The following is a 16,564-nucleotide window of genomic DNA, read 5'->3' on the forward strand; positions in this document are numbered from 1 at the left end:
GGTGGAACTCTTTATTACCACATGTTTTTTTTCCTTTCTGTATCCCCTACAAAAAGTGAAATCTTCCATTCTCTTTCCCAAATATTTCATTTCTTTGGAATCATATTTTAAAATATGCAAGAAGGAGGGGGCCTCTAAAAATCCAAAACCCATCTCACAAATCTAAGTTCTAACAGATTCCCTATTCCAACGTAGGAAAAAAACCCCCAAAATTCTTTCTCAAAATTCCACAGAGTCTGAAATTCCTAATCTAATGAATACTGAATTTTCAAATTTTCTGGGAGGGTTTTGCTTTACTGGAGCAATTCAAAAGAAGATACTCAACTTTAGCTGCATTGGATTTATACTTAGTTTAAAATGGCTTCTTCTTTTTTTTGCTTGCCAACTCTACCCTACCAATGGCTAAGCTGTTGTGATACTGTGAAATGCTCATAAATATTCCAATGTCCCAGACAAACAATATTCATTAAAACTTCCTTAACACTCATATGTCCACTGCAATTTCAGTGATGTTAATCAGATGAGGGTGGGGAGAACCATTTGAGTTACAGCTATTAAGACATAAGAACACCTACATGCTGATGAATATATTGATGAAAGCCTTCTGTGACTTGGACACAGCTATCCATTCCTAGCATAAAACTGGAATAACCATAACTGATATTTTAACTAATACAGAACCAATCTGCATTCAAAAGCTGTGGGAACCGTAACAATGTCAACTTCAGTCAACAAAAGAATGAAAGCAACACACACTCATACATACATGCACAGCCCCACCCACCCCCATGAAAAGAAAGCAGAATGAACTCAAAGCAGCACACGCACGCACGCACACATAGCCCCACCCCTCTTAAAAGAAATCAGAATGAACTCGAAGCACCTTAGCTTCCTCTACAGAGCCCACTAGGGTTGCCAGGTCCCATTAGTCCTCCAGCGGGGGACTGGGAACCTGGGACTCATCCTCTGCGGCAATCGGTGTCCCTTCTCATGCATGCGCATAGCACATGCACGCTCCTGGTGTGTGTGATGACATTACTTCCGGGAGGCGACATCCTCACACAGGTCAAAGGGTGGCCCAGTGTGCACTCCCACACTTGCTGAAGGGCTGAATCATTCCCCTGCGGGCCCGATTTGCCCCCCCCATGGGCCCATTGAGGGCATGGGGGTGTGCTGCGGTGGGGTATGGGGTGCACCGCACTGCCCGGGGGTACGTTGTGCCACCTGGGGTGCACTACACCACCCAGGGGTGTGCTGCACCGCCGGGGGGCACCCCGGGAGGTGTGCTCCCTGCTGGCCAGGTAAGTGGGGTCAGGGGGGAGGAGGTGGGAACAGGGGATCCCTGCCCCGGGGATTTAGAGAAGTACATTAACTTAAGTATAGTGGAGAGAAAACGTGACTAACTAATCTAGCAAACTAGGATGGCTTCAGATTGATAACAGGTCATCTGCTTCATTTGTCCCAGGAGGAGATACCATGCTTCTGCTCCTGGTACATGGAGGGGAAAAGAGAAGAAGAAGAGAGGAAGAAAAGAAGTTCCCTTGGACTACATTCTACCAATCAGAGAAAGTGAGTGATAGTAGAGTAGCCAAGAAAGAGACTGATCCTAGCCTATCTCTCTGTCTAACTCTATGGTTCTTGCCTTCCTTTTGTTTGTTTGTAGTCTCAAAGGTCTGAGCCAGAGTCAGAGTCAATCCAACCATCGCCAGTTCCTTTTTCTAACAGAGATTTGTGCCTGAAAAACACATAGTGCACAGAAAGCTTATTCAGGTTTCAGTTTGGCTAGTTTTGTTCATTAAACATTGTGCTTAGATTCTTTAAATGTATTAAACTGTTTTTAGTTGGTATATTTGAATGATGCCCTCATTGATCTGGCACAGGTAATCTTGGGCTTGTGCTAGAGACACCCAGATTGATTGTCCTGGGTGATTTGATCATCCATATGGATGACACCAAGTCGTGGCCAGCTCAGGATTTTATAGCATCTCTGGCCACTATGAGTCTCTCTCAAGTTGTGATTGGTCCTATGAATTACAAGGGTCAAAACTTAGACTTAATTTTGTGCTATGTATCTTTGGAGAGAGCTCTGGATTAGAAGAGCAGCCTCTGCCATAATCCAACCACTGCTTCCTCAAGATACAGGTCAATGTGGCATCAACACTCAATAGGAGTTAAGGGTTGGTTAAATTGGTCAGCCTATAGATTTCAGGCAATTTTAGTTCTGAACTAATGGCTCTCTGGTGGCCACAGTGGAAGTCTAGAATGAGAAATTCCTGAAAGCTATCAACAAATTTGCCCTTCATTAACCTCTCTCACGCTCAAGGTGGAATCTGGCACCTTGGGTTACCATAGGTCTGGGAGACTTGAAGAGTGCCGAGAAATTCCTAGAAAAGCATTGGTGAAAAACTCCCAACTAGAGGTGGGCACGGACCGGCATTTTCCCACGGACCGCCGGTCCGGGGTTTGTGGGCTTCCACGGACCACGGACCACGAACTTTTAACGGACCGGGCCCGGTTCGCGAACCGGTTCGGGTCAGAAAAGGCCTGGTTTTCCCACACATTTTCATTTCAGGCGACTTTCCCCACCAAAGGTTCTCATGTAACGCTCCTCAATTAGCACTTTTCCAAAGAGACAAACAACAAATGCCCCTCCCCTATTCTGACTGACCCTTATCCGCCCTTGGGGCAAGGAGGGAGACTTGTGCTCCTGTCCAGGAGAGGTGGCTGCACACAAAACCCACCTACATGGGGCTACATCAACAAGAGATGCCCTTCCTGGGGCATCTCCATGATGGGAAATGAATGGATGGACTTGAGTGAAAGCCAACTCCAAAACAGGAGATCATGCAGCAATTCAAAGGCCCCTTGCTGGAATGGAAGGCACGCGAGGGAGGGAAAGGATGTCTTCCACACCTTGAGGGAAGGAACTCATGCTACCCTGTTCAGAAGGATCCTCTTTGGGCAGTGGACAGTGAGTCCCATTTCAGTGATGTGGTGTGTCAGCTTGCTTGCTTTCAAGCAAGCTGACCTGGGCCACTGTCCTCCTTGTCACCGGACTGTGGGGATTGACCCTCAGAGGGGCCCTTGCGCTCACGGGAGCAGGACAGTCGCCGACGAAACCCACTTCACCGAACGTGGCAGTGTTGTCAAAGGAAGGATATGCTGGTTGGGGTTCGAGTGGCTGGCGAGAGGGCGGCCACCATGTGGGAGAGGTGGGTTTCGATGGCAGCCACCCCCTCCCTGAGGGGGCCCCCTTCACTGGCCCTGATTGGGCTTCGAGTGGCGGGCAAGAGGGGAGCAGGGTGGTATTCCCCACCAGGAAGGAAGGTGTCTGCTGGCAGCGGCTGCTGGGCCTAGCAGGGAGCGGGGGGTCTGGCCGCTCGCCGGCGGCACCCCCCATGTGCCCGGCCGCCGGGCCAAAGGAGAGCGGGGCAGAATGGGCCCGGCAGGCCCGGGGAGGCGGGGCCCAGCCGCCTCCCCTGAGGGGGCGGGGGGTCAGGCCGCTCGCCGGCGGCACCCCCCATGTGCCCAGCCGCCGGGCCAAAGGTGAGCGGGGCAGAATCCCCGCAAAGGAAGGGAGGTGGGTGAGGACGGCAGCCGCTGGGCCCGGCAGGCCTGGGGAGGCGGGGCCCAGCCGCCTCCCCTGAGGGGGCGGGGGGTCTGGCCACTCGCCAGCGGCACCCCCCATGTGCCCGGCCGCCGGGCCAAAGGTGAGCGGGGCGGAATCCCCGCAAAGGAAGGGAGGTGGGTGAGGACGGCAGCCGCCGGGCCCGGCAGGCCCGGGGAGGCGGGGCCCAGCCACCTCCCCTGAGGGGGCGGGGGGTCTGGCCGCTCGCCGGCGGCACCACCCATGTGCCCAGCTGCCGGGCCAAAGGTGAGCGGGGCAGAATCCCCGCAAAGGAAGGGAGGTGGGTGAGGACGGCAGCCGCCGGGCCCGGCAGGCCCGGGGAGGCGGGGCCCAGCCGCCTCCCCTGAGGGGGCAGGGGGTCTGGCCGCTCGCCGGCGGCACCCCCCATGTGCCCGGCCGCTGGGCCAAAGGTGAGCGGGGCGGAATCCCCGCAAAGGAAGGGAGGTGGTGCGGGGTGGTCTGGCCCCACGGGAGTGTGCCAGTACTGTCACTGGGGGAGAGTTGACATTTGCCCTTTGGGCGGCCTGATTCCCCCCTGCTATCAGGAGACCGCACCTGAAGTGCCAACTGCTGACTTAGCATCCTTCGGAGGCAGCTGACCTGACACCTTCCTGCATTTCCAGAAAGGGGCAGAGCGTGTCACCCTTGGGAGGATTCAGGGAGGGACTGGATGTGTCATCGGGAGGAGAGGGAGGACCATGAAGTACCACAAATGGCCAGTATCCTGAAGTCAGGGACCCACCCCCGAGGAACATTTCGGCGGCAGCTGCCGACCTCACCCATCTTCCTGCCTCGCCAGAAACGATGAGATGGACAGCGGTCGTGCCTTAGCCTGTTCTGTCATACAAATTATACTGGAAGTCATTGAGTTCATAAAGAATAAGAGGAGGTACTTAGAAGGTGCCAGGGACAGGCCTTGTAGTTGGGAGGGGGATAATATATGTTTGTATAAGCTCAGTCAGTCATCATGTGCCTTACACTGGTTTGTTAAGACAGAAATCATATCAAGAAAAAGAGGAGAGACTTAGAAGGTGCCACGGAAAGGCCTTGTGTGTCTGCTTGCTTGGGTTAGGGGCACAGCTCTGACCTGGGCCACTCTCCTCGTCACCGGACTTTGGGGACTGACCCTCAGAGGGGCCCTTGCGCTCGCGGGAGCAGGACGGTCGCCGATGAAACCCACTTCACCGAACGTGATGCAGTCAATCAAGGAAGCTCATCATGTGCCTTAGACTGTTTCTTCAACGTACAAATTCTAATGGAAGCAGTAGAGTTCATAAAGAATAAGAGGAGGTACTTAGAAGGTGCCAGGGACAGGACGTGTCGTCAGGAGGAGGAGACCAGGGACAGGGCTTGTGTGTCTGCTAGCTTGGGTTACGGGCTGGGCTCTGACCTTTGCGTATCTCCAATGTTCCCTGGTCCCAGCTGGGCTTGATCGTGCTACCCAACCCGAGAGCATCCCCCACGACCAGGTGCAGCTTATGGGCCAGACAGACAATGCCCTCCAGGGATGCCTCATTCAGGGCCGCCAGCATGTTTCTACCGGCGTCCGTGACCATGTAGCCACGGACAGCAACGCCTGGGGGCAACCAGTCCCTCAGTGAACCCTTCAGCACGGCGGCAATGTTCTTCCCGTTCTGATCCGCATCCATCCCCCGTGCCTGTAGAAGAACCACTCTGTAGCCCGCCGGCAGGGGTGGCTCCTCCTCTTGGGCCCCCAATTTGACCGCGGTGTTCCGGAGGTCCTCCAGTTGCCACCAGTGGGCAGTGATGGCGAGGTAGCCGTGATGACGGCTGCTCCACAGATCTGCTGTGAAGTGCACAGTCTGCCCTCTTGCTCTTTCCAGCTGGTTCCTGACCATCTCTGCCACACCGTTGTAGATGGCGGGCAAGACTCGCCGGCCAACAGTCTGCCGCGAGGGCGTCGTGAACCAGGGTACAAAATGATGCATTGCCCTGCGAAAGCCCACACCCTCCAACACAGACAAAGGGAGTCCATCCAGGGCTATCATCTCAGCCAGTACACGAGTTCCCGCCTCCTGAGCTTTCCCCCTGAATCTTTTGCTTGGCAGGGACAAACCAGAGGGAACAAGTTCCTGAAGGGTAGCCTGCCTAGAAGTTCCACTCCCACCCACAGCCCTCTCAGGGGTTTGAGCCTTAATAGGGGTGGATTCCCGTTCCACCTGCCCTTCTCCCTGCTCAGCAGACCTCTTCACCCCACTGCTTGATGGCTTTTCTTGAGACAGCAGGCTTGGGTGATGTCTCTGAAGATGCCTGCGGAGGACACTGGACGACAGGTGTTGGGGGTCCACACCCCTACGCACCAGGGCATTGCATACCTGGCAACGCGCCGAACACGGGTCGTTTGGGATGGTTCGGAAGTGCCGCCAAAGCGTGGGGTTAAAACGTACACCAGGAATGTGTGGCTCGGGAGGAGGACAAAGCCTTAATGGTTGAAGCGTGCGGCGGGGCGGGGGGGGGGGTGGAGTGCAGGCAGGGGAAGCCACAGGAGGTTGGGATGGGAAGGAGCTGGATGTTTCTACCGGACCCTCCGGTGCCCCCTGAGATCGATCCACGGAGAGTGTTGTCAGCTGATCCTCAGTGGGCAATGCTAAGAGCTCTTCTGCCTGCTCCTTGATCCCCAAGAGTGAATCTGTAGAACGAGGTGCTGCCTCTGAGGTCTCCCTGTCCCTGGTGCCACTTGTACTGGGCACTGATGGGCACCCAGGACAACCTTGGCAATTCTTCCCACCACGACCACTCTTGTTCCTCTTTCCAACCCTCATGGTGCTATGAGAAAAGATCTCTACAACCAAGTGAGATTTTTAAATGAAGCAGAGAGCCCCAAAAGCTTGGAGCAGGGTAGGGCAGAGCCGAGTGGCACCCAGCTGGACCCCAGTTGAGGGAAGAATGCACCACAAAAGACACTCTAGAGAGGCTTTGAAAGGAGTGAAGCAGAGAGAGCCCGCAGGAGTGAATCCCCTCATCGCTGCCACTGCTATAAGAAACAGGTTCCCCCTCCCTGAAAAGTAGGGCCAGATAGTAGGGAACTGATCTCTGCTGCCTGGAGATCAGTTGTAATTCTGGGAGACCTCCGGCTACCACCTGGAGACTGGCAACCTTAATTAGCCCCCAGGTTCTGGAGAGGCAGGTGGGGGGAGGCGGGTTCTTCCATGAGTGACAGGAACGCCCATTGGAAACCATGTGGAAGGCCAGAAGGCTGATTGGAAGCGAGGGGAATGAAAAGCACCCACAAACTTGCGGCGCTGCCACTTGAACACATCACTGCATCTCTATGATGCGAGAACGCAGGTTGGACCTCAACAGCCATGCCCCAGTCCTGGGGTGATGCCCACCCCCGCCTGGACTGACAGACCCTCCCCATGTCAGATTTCCCAAATCCATCCCTGCTTCCACAAATGACAAAAAGGAGGGGGATGCCCAGATATTCCAAGATGTAACTCCACATCCCCCATCCCCTGGCAGCAATTTTCCTCATGCAGCAGCAATCTTCCTGGCTTTTCAGATGCCAGCAGCTCAGACTATCAGAGAATGAAAGTCCTCAGTGTCCCCCCCCCAGACATTCATAGGCCACACCCCACTGCCTGAAGTTACATTGAGGGGAGGAAGGGGGCAGGGAAGCTGGACGGGGCACTACTTGACACCTGCCCCTCTTGGCTGCAGAGCCCAGCCCTCCATCCCAGCTCTGAGCTGGAAAACATCTGCAGGGATGTGTGAAAGGACATTCTTACAGGGAGTTGGGGGGCAGCTACTGGCAATGTCAGACAACCATGCAAACACAGCAGTTTGTTGTTTTTCAACACTGGAAAAAGTGCCAATGTCCCTCGGCTGGAAAGGGAGCCAAGGCAGTTTGCGCAGCCCTCATTCTGCACTCCCAGGGGCAAGGCTAAGATGCAGACTGCCTTGGGAAACTGCTTCCTGCTGAAGTAGACATGCTCTGTCATCTCCCAGACGAGTCATGACGTGCCTGCAAGGGAAATAGGCACATGTGCTGCAGATAACCCAGCCCGGTCCATGTCTGAGGCCAAGCCCACTCTGCAACATCTGGGAAGATGCACATAGTAGAGAGCAGCAGTGGCAGCCCCACATGTGCAGCCAGCAACCAGATGATGCATAACCCTCTGGCAAGGAAGCACTCTGCTTTGGGATGATTTTATTCTGTAAGGGAGAAAGTCAACAGGTAGTTGCGAACACCTGGTCAATTTGACCTGTGGCCTCACTTCATCCTCTGCCAGGAGGGTCTCTGGCTGAGGGAGTCTGAACAGAGCACCCAGATGGGTAGCCGGCAGCCCCCCCCCAATGGCTGTGTTGAGAGTAGTTTTGTGGGCAACTGCCTTTGGGGCAGGCAGGGGCTGCCACCACTGCCCCCTCCCCCTCCGAGCCTCAACTGAAGAGGCTGGCGGTCAGGCGCGGTCAGGTAAGGGGGCATCTGGCACAAATCAGGGAGCCGGTTTAGCCACTCTCCCATCTCCTTCTTACCTGTCAGTGCTCCCTTGCTCCTTACCGATTTGGAATGTCAGAGTCAAATAACCTGCAAGGAGACTTGAGTGGTTACTGTTAAGTTAGCCAGACATTCTGGACCTTGCTCTTCTTCCCCTGAGCAAGTGCAAAGTTCTCCCTTTTTTCCTGCTAAGTCCCCCCAGTGCACTCATGTCTCACTACCATGAGTATCCACTCTCCCGTCTCGTGCATAAAGTCCCCGCAGCAGGAGGCTGATGGACAGAGCCTCTGGCTGCGTGTTCACCTACCTAAGGTCATGAGCAGCACAGCTGAAGCTTTTGTAGGGTGCGTAAGCAGGTGATTGGGTGCGGGGAGGGGGGCTTGCCCACCCCAGAAACACATGCGGATTGGCCCCCATGGTAGTTCCCATCCTATGCTCCTTTGGGCTGCGGGTGTGGGGCTGTGTGCCAGGAGAGGGGCCTGAGTTTTCCCCATTCAATGGGCACCTATGGGCTACGCCTCCTTTATTCAAGGCGTAACTTTCCACCACTGCAGGGGGCATTCCCATGCCTGGAGTGGCTTTGGAAGCGGACTAACTCACAGCCTGCCCCCCCCACGCTAGCGCCACACTTACGCCTCCACCCACCTGTCAAGCGTGCCAGCTGGCGGCAACCCATCTGCAGTAGTGTGCCTTGGGTGGGCACCAGCGGAAAGGGATTTATGTCGACGTAAGAGCCATTTATACCCGCTCAAGGCTTGGTTCTCTCCTTGTGCACTTTCCACCCCTCCCTTAAGACTGAGCTGCCCGTCCTGTGATCCTTAACCACTACAACAAAATAGCTCTCTTTGTTCTGGATTTGGTAGATTTGGATTCACATTGCTAGCAGCATCATTGGCCATTTCCACATCCTATTAAAGAGACGGGCTAGTTACTGAACACTGGTGTTTTTTTTCACAGATTCCAGACGCCTCTGATTTCAAAGCAGAAGCAGGCAGTTTGGCTTTCGTTTGTTCAGCGTCTTTACTGAGAATGGGATTTCCCACTCTTTCCTGTGCCGGGTAAAAGACGCTGATCAAACGGAAGCCAAACTGCCTGCTTCCGCTTTGAAATTGGAGGCGTCTGGAATCTGTGGCTGTTTCCACAAGTTGTTAAAGCAACGGGCTACTTACTCAATGCTGGTGGGTTTTTTTTACAGATTCCAGATGCCTCTGATTTCAAAGCGGAAGCAGGCAGTTTGTCTTTTGTCTGATCAGCGTCTTTTCTGAGACCGGGATTTCCTGCTCTTTCCTGTGCCAGGTCAAGGATGCTGATCAGACGAAAGACAAACTGCCTGCTTCCGCTTTGAAATCGGAGGCATCTGGAATCTGTGAAAAAAAAAACACGCCAGCATTGAGCAAGTAGCCCGTTGCTTTAACAACATGTGGAAATGGCCATAGTCTTTTCTTTGTTGTCCTTTCCTAAATCCCCAAGCACCTTTTCTTTTCCCCATGTCATGGTATACGGCAGTAACTGTCTCTCTACCAGATTTTGTAGACAGCATTTGCTCGTTAAGACTCCATGCTATTAGACCAATATCTTTCAAGGTAGCTCACAAAGTAAAAACAATACAACAAAATAATAAAAAATAGAAGAAAATATCATAAAACACCATTCAGCAGCCAGAACAGCATCATTGTGCAAAAAATGAGTAAGGGGTGGGGTGGGGGGACTGGAAAAGGGAGGTCCTGAACAAAAAACATGTTTGGTCAAAAAGTTCTAGTTATAATTTCCAGGACTTATCCTTTTTCATTTACATGCATTTGTGTTGGATAGCAAGTTGACTCAAGGGAAACAGCCCCTCCCTTTCAAAAGATCAGCACCACACCATCACTTATTCCCATATGTTTTTAAGGAATACAGACCATCTGTCTCAAACTGGCAATAATCCCCAATAAGATATAGTACATTCTTTCATTGCAATATTATTCTTCAAAGTGTCATTGCAACGTTATTCTTCAAATTGTCAAACCTGAACCATAAGCCGTTTTGCAGAAGCTGAGATGGGAAAAGACTGATATGGTGCCACTTCATACAGTCATGATACACAAAAATGAGATTAGAAGAATATGGAGAGAAGCTTGTGCCAGCTCAAGAAATGGCTTACACCTCATTAGCAAGGCCTGTCTTTGAGAATCACTGATCTCCAATAACTGAGTAGTACTAGGAATCTATTTTATGACTCTAGGAGTTGGTGTTTGAACTAGTAAATCTGCTGTTGTATGTCTGTGAAGTCTCTTTCCATTTTTCCATATGGGTAGACTTCCTAATATTGATCTGCTTGCACAGACAGTGTAGATAAAACAGAGTCTTAACCACAGTGATTACATTTTCAGTTCGTGGTTCCTCATAAAAACATGTTGTTTTCGGACTCCATCATTTAAAAAAAAGTTTCCCCTTAGATTTAACTACTGTAGCTCAGTCTTTCTCCTCTTCTGTTTCCTCTGACACAAGCAATAACAAATAATCATTTAGGAAGGACATATCCCTCTGGGTCTGCTATGTATCTGGAATGTGAAATGTATTTTTTAAAAGTCTGCCTAAAAGATGGGTTAGTCAGTTTTTCCTTGCAAAAACATTTTTTTAGATTGGTAACTGGGAAAAAACCTTTCCTACAAATGTTTTTTCTATGTACGTTGCAGAAGGACAGAGAGGTCAGGGAGGCGGATGGAACAGCAATTCATCAGCTGTTTTCATGAACTGTTAGACTGGGCATGAACCAGCTAATTGTATGTGTCCGGCAGCAGACGCTGGGGTTGTGGCAGAACAAAGAGAAGAGCTAAAACATATGAAGCTTTATTTTGGCACAGCCCCATGGCTGCAGATTTTTTCTTTTCTTTCTTTCCCCCTAAGAGGAAAAAAAGGCTAGAACAACACTGGAGAGCTTTGTGAATTGTGACTGCAGTGGCATCTCTGACCAGCTATAAAACCCCAAAGCACAAGACTCTCTTTATATACCCTAAACATGATGTCAGATCACCAAGTGTGGCTAAAACTGGTGAGAAAAACCACACACATATTTCTGAATATTTTTGGGAAAGGATATATGATAACCAGTTTTGACTTTGAAAGCAATTTAGTTTTGGGTACACTATCAGTATGTGATTTCCCCCCTTCCCCTTTTCACTCTTTAGCTGCAACTATATTCAGTGTGTAAAATGCATTGCAATAATCTTAGAATATTTTCATGGGCAATAATATTTTAGTTTTCTGGAAAGAAAGTTTGTCTGACCCTTGCAGGCTCAGTTAAAAGCCTAGGGGTTATACTGGATCCAGCATTACTACTATAAAAACAAGTTAAGGCTGCATCAAAAAATGCTTTCTACAACCTCACTCTAGCCTGGAAGATGGCTTCTTATCTTGACACGGCTGACCTGGCCACTTGGATCCATGCTATGGTAACATCAAGGCTTGACTATTGTAATGCTCTATACATAGGTCTCCCATCTAAGTTAACTAGGAGGCTCCAATTAGTGCAAAATGCTGCAGCTTGATTGTTATCAGGAGCGAGCAGGAGCATGAACATCACTCCCATCCTACAGTCACTCCATTGGCTACCTATCAGTTACCGTGCTCAATTCATGGTATTAGTTATTACATACAAAGTTCTTCACGGCTTTAGTCCCGCATACCTACGGGACCACCTCCCTCCCTATGTTCCTCCATGGCAGCTTCGCTCATCTGAACAGGGTCTCCTGCAGGTGCCAGACGGCACACAGGTGAAGTCAGCAGCAGCCCATACACTGGCTTTCTCTGTGGTGGCCCCTATCCTGTGGAATGACCTGCCTGAGGAAGTCAGAAGAGCCCCCACTTTCCTGGCTTTCCGTAAACGATGCAAAACTGAATTATTCAAAAAGGATTTTTACTCAAATGGGAGGGCTGCATTGTAGGGATGGGGTCTCAGGTGCTTCACTAACAAGTTGGGGATCATAGACTTCATCACCATTTTGCCTCATATATTATCTGCTGCTTTAAATATGTACTCCCATGTACAACCATCGCTCCATGCTGTCTAATGTTAGTCCTAGAATCGATTATGTTTTGCTTCAGTATCTCTGCTATGTCTTGGATCCTTTCTAATGCTATGTCTTTAAACTTGTATATGTTTACCTTATGGTATTGTACTGAAATGTACTTATTTGATACTGATTGTATTAACCTCATACTGTGTAATCCGCCTTGAGTCTCAGTGAGAAAGGCGGACTATAAATGACGTAAATAAATAAATAAATAAATAAGCTTTGATACTGTGAACCTCATAATAAATTAGTGCAAAATATTAACATTGCTTACTTTTATTCGAAAGGAAAATTAACAAGACCTTTTATACAAACCTTATTGTTTTCTATTAGCAAAAGAAAGCACACGGGGACTATTTTGACTCTCTATGCTCATTTTCCTGTGAGCTTAGAACAAAAATAGATCTCTGCCAGTTTCAGTGCATAACTTTATTTTCTATTAAAGAAGCATAATGTATCTTACAATGATGAGATGCAACTTCTATCTTGAAACAGCAGGATGTGAATGCTACTTAGTCATTCCTGTTTATGCTTTTTAATGCCCTGATTTCAAGGTGATGGTTTATCCCTGTTTTTCTATTTATTTTTCTCCTTTTGGTGGGACCAAATAGATGTTTGTTGCCTTTCAGATTGCTCTGATTTTCTATTCATCCCAATCACCAGCTGGTTTGGATTCTGCACACTTTATTTTTATTGGAAGCCTCACTCCCTATACCCACCTCTGGTCTCTGGACAGCCTGTCATGAGCAGGCACACTTGTAGCTTCTACAGGGGAAATTTTGGTTAATTCTGGTTTGTTGCCTGACTCTCAAACTGGAAATTTGGAAGACATAACCCAACTTGTAGGAGATAAAAAGAACACTTAGAATGTTTACCGTGCCTTTACTGTGGCAGTCAGTTCAGTTGTGAGACAGTCACTCGGTCTGTTCAGTTCATGCTAAGCAGCCACAAATACATACTAAACCAGTTTGCATCAGGTTTTCCCAAAGCTGCACATGTGCAAAAATGCTTAAGGACTACTTAGACAAACATGAACACAGCATTATACTGGAAGCCTTGTGGTTTCTTCATACATGTTTATTGTATGATGCATCTGACCGAAAGTGGATGTATTGTCGAAGGCTTTTGACAATACATGGATGTGTTCATATCTTTAACAACCATTTAACAACCTTGAATATTTGTGGTATGGTGTTATTGTTGTGCAATTTGTTCACCTGGGATTTGTAACAAAGGTCTTGTTCATACATTATCAGCATCATGACAGTGTCTGAAATGGTTTCTTCTCATGCCCTCATGGAGATGCAATATTGGAGTACAAGATAACTATGCCACTTACCAGATCTCTGTTTTCTTTCTGCAAATGTTATCAGAGCAGTTTGGGATCCAGCCCCTCAAAAGTGGTTCACACATCACTGTGGTAATATATGAAATGACTGCCTTGCTACATGGGAAGTTTTGAACAGCTACCATGTGGCTCCTGTTCATCTTAGAACACTAAATAAGCATTTAACCAATGTGATAATAGTGTATCAGCACAATAAAGATAACAGTACTATATAGCTCTTACAGAGGGAGAATCATAATGAAAAATATGAAATCTCCTGAAATAAGGACATGATTATTCAGATGACCTCCAGAGCAAACGGTTTAAAGGCAGATGGGAATTGTGTGAAGGGAGGGAAGGGGCAAAATGGGCAGCAAATAGCTCTGAAAGTAGTTTTTTGTTTTCCAATTTTATACCATTTTTAGGGTGCTCATTAATCTGAAAAAAAACCCAGTTCCACTTCCAGACTATCAGTGCGAGAGTGTTGTGAAATACCAGCCAGCCTGGTTTTTTAGTGCCAGGGTCATTCAAGATACCAGTCGGCCTAGATTCCCAGTGCCAGAACAATTTGACAAAACAGCCTGCCCAGATTATTAATGCCAAAATTGTTTTGAAATATGTCCTCCATAGCAGATTTAAGAGTTAGCAAAGTATTTTAATTTCATAGAATAGCTGTGATTCATTACCCATGCAAAGTGTTGTGCAAAGCTGAATGAAAATGAATGCTGAAAATTCTGTGGCATTTAACAATGCTGTGATTGCCATTATAATGGAAGTTGGCAATGAGCAATTGAGAATGGAAGGTAGGTAGTTTTTTTTTTTAAATGCTTACTGGGGGTAATTGCATTCAAGAATTGACCATTCTGTCCATGGGACAAATACGTTTGCTGGGGCAGGGGGGTGGGTCTTTAAAAGGAACTGTGACACCATTGGCACCCTGCAATTGAAATCCCACCAGGGAGATAGCAAATACAAAATGCTTAGTCTCTTAACATCTGGATATGAACTGGTGGCTCAGGCAAATTTCAAAAATGATAAATAAAATGTGAGGAAGAAAGAGCAAGCAGTTGGTGGCATCACCAAAATGCTGGAGTAGATGGGTTTAGTAGAGCCAGTTTGATGTGGCTCTACCAGTTTAGGAGAGCCAGTTTGGTATGGAGAGACAGTTTGGTGTAGTGGTTAAGAGCGCGGGACTCTAATCTTGAGAGCCCCATTTGATTCCCCACTCCTCCACTTGAAGCTAGCTAGGTGACCTTGGGCTAGTCACAGCTCTCTGGAGCTCTCTCAGCCCCACCCACCTTACAGGGTGTTTTGTTGTGGGGATAATAATGACATATTTTGTAAACCACTCTGAGTGCACATTAAGTTGTCCTGAAGGGTGGTATATAAATCAAATGTTGTTGTTGTTAGTAGTAGTATGACTGGAACAGGGCACAGAACTAAGCTGATTTTCCAAGTCACCTCAGAATCTAATGGTAACTTACTCCCCTTTCCTGTGAGAGCCTACAAAACTAAATTTGATATATGGGTTCTATCCCTGTTAAAGTGAAAGATGGTTGCTCGGTACACCCCATAAGTGATTTAGAAAATATAAGCCCATTGCAGGTTTGGTTGACTTATCACTTTTTTCTCAATTGCATCATATTACTGTTTTTGTTGATTATGTTCCACTTTGCACTTGGAAGCCCAGTGTAAGAAAATATCTTTCTTCTCTATAGTTTCTCTGGGAGTTGCTGGCTTGGATTTTAACAGTGGTTATAACTAAGAGCAATGAACCACATCCCGCTATTTAGAATCTGTGACTAGATGAGAAGCGCTACCACGAATCTGGAAGAAACTCTAAGAACTCTGTGTCCAGATGAGATTTGTCAATGGCATTTTCCTCAAGAACAAAGAAGCACTACTCTAAGGTCAAGCCAGATGTGCACGTTTTTAAGGAGTTGGGTCTGGGTTCCCTGCAGTCACACAGTAACTTTGGGGAATGGCTGTTAAAAACTAATGGAGAGCCCAAACATCATCAGAATGCCTCTGCAGGGGGGGAGGGGCTCATCCCTCCCCCCTCAAGCTGTTTCCTGCATCAAAATAGCATGGGGGGTTCCCCCTGTGTTTTTACTGTGTCACATGCACAGACTAGTCCACATGGGGCAGAAAAAACAGGGGGGAAACCTCCCTCCCCTACTGTTTTGAGGGGAGAGGGAGGAGCCCCTCCTCCTCCCGTGGAGACATTTTGAGGCTGTTTGGGCTCTCCTTTATTTTTTAACAGCCATTCCCCAAAGCTGCTGTGTGACTGCAGGGAACTGTTTAAAAATCTGCACATCTAGCTTGATCTTAAGTCAGCTATCAATATGTTTGAACAAGTGTGTGGCCATGTGGGTACCCATCATGATGCCATTATCTTGAAGGTAAAAGCTGTGGCCAAAATCTGAAGTAATTATGAGTGGCAACAAAGTAGCACTGCTTGGTTGCAAAGTTTGCTGAAGTGCGTATAGGATGATGTTTCTGAAAGCTTGTAGACAATCTTTGTGGGGGATGTCAACATCCATAGTGGATATGGAAAGTTTACAGTCCCTGAAAGACTGTAAACTGATGGTCAATTTCTCATTTTATATAGTGACATTTCATCCTGTACTTCCTGTATTTCATGGACCCTTGACTTTGCTGTTTATTTTTTCCCATAATTCCTGTATAAAAGTCTGCCTAGTGAGGCACCATAGCATTTCATCTGAAGAAATGTGCTGTATGCTGGAATACAACTTTCTTAGTCTTTCAAGTGTCACCACTGGCTAATACTTAGCCATGAAACTATGAACACCAGATGATCAGCATATAAAAGGGGGGGGAACTATTGTCTTTATGATTGGTTTATGGTTTTGTTTCCTGGATAACAAATATTAGAAACAGGATACTAGACTAGATGGACCTTTGGTTTGATGCAGCAGGCCTTTTCTTACATTCCTCAGAATAATTTCATGATAACATGATTTTTCAATTAATCTAAAAAGAGAACTGGCTTACTTAGGTCCCCAAACATCATTATCATTGTATGTTCAGATATGATTGTGTTTTTATGTGACTTTGCGCTAACACATGATCGA

The sequence above is a fragment of the Eublepharis macularius genome, chromosome 7 (assembly GCF_028583425.1).
Source record: "Eublepharis macularius isolate TG4126 chromosome 7, MPM_Emac_v1.0, whole genome shotgun sequence".
In the NCBI taxonomy this organism is placed as follows: Eukaryota; Metazoa; Chordata; class Lepidosauria; order Squamata; family Eublepharidae; genus Eublepharis; species Eublepharis macularius.